This window comes from Olea europaea, unplaced genomic scaffold (assembly GCF_002742605.1).
Source record: "Olea europaea var. sylvestris unplaced genomic scaffold, O_europaea_v1 scaffold1331, whole genome shotgun sequence".
Lineage (NCBI taxonomy): Eukaryota > Viridiplantae > Streptophyta > Magnoliopsida > Lamiales > Oleaceae > Olea > Olea europaea.
Window position 1 is genome coordinate 71,716 of NW_019230793.1, and position 1,189 is coordinate 72,904.

Genomic DNA, 1,189 nt, shown 5'->3' on the forward strand with positions numbered 1-1,189 from the left:
ATATGGTCGAGTCCATAATCGTCCACTAATAATACATTCATCACATAAATGTATACCTATATAATATCTAATATTATATGCAAATAAGTTTCAAGTTTCTAGCTATTAAGTCGTCTAAACTCTTTTAGACAAATGGATCGGATTAATTAAATAATTAATTAATCATATTAATCGATTATTTAATTAGCGGGAATATTTAATTAAAATCAAATTTTAATTAAATGACAAAACTAGAGTCTAACTCTAATTTCAATATTTTATAGGGCGGGATTATTTAATTAAAATCTCATTTCAATTAAATATCAAATTAGAGTCCAACTCTAATTTCATAACTTAAGGCGATTGAATTTAATTAAAATCAAATTTTTAATTAAATGACAAAACTAGAGTCTAACTCTAATTTTAATATTTAAGGGCGAATGAATTTAATTAAAATCAAATTTTAATTAAATGGTAAAGCTAGAGTCTAAACTCTAAATCTAAGATTTTAGGGCGAACATGTTTAATCAAAATCAAATTTTAATTCAACATCAAATTAGAGTCTAATTCTAATTAGAACAAATTATATGGTGAATTGATTTAATTAAAATCTAATTTTAATTAAATAGCAAATTAGAGTCAAACTCTAATTCCAAGAATTAAGGGCGAATTAATTTAATTAAAATCCAAATTTTAATTAAATACCAAATTAGAGTCCAACTCTAATTTCAAGAAGAAATTTAGGGCGAGCTAATTTAGTTAAAATCAAATTTTAATTAAACGTCAAATTAGAATCTAATTCTAATATCTAAAATATCTTTGGGTGAATAATTTAATTAAAATCAAATTTTAATTAAACACTAAATTAGAATCCAATTCTAACTTAAATTGAATTAAGATTTTAATTTAGGATAAAACTCCTAAATAAAATAAAATTCAATTTAGGGTCAAAGTTTAATATTTAAGTCAAAATCCAATTTTAACGAAAAATATAAGATGTCGTCAATTTTAAAGAAAATTTTAATTTGGGTCAAAATCAAAATTATGGGTTGAACCCAATTAAAATCAATTTTAAAACCATTTCAAAATTGAAATTTAAAACCATTTTGAAAACTTGCAAATTGACCCAATTTTGAAATTAACATCGGACCCTTCCAAAATTTAAAATTGCAGAACAAGTCCCCTTTTAAAATATTGCAAACTGACCCCT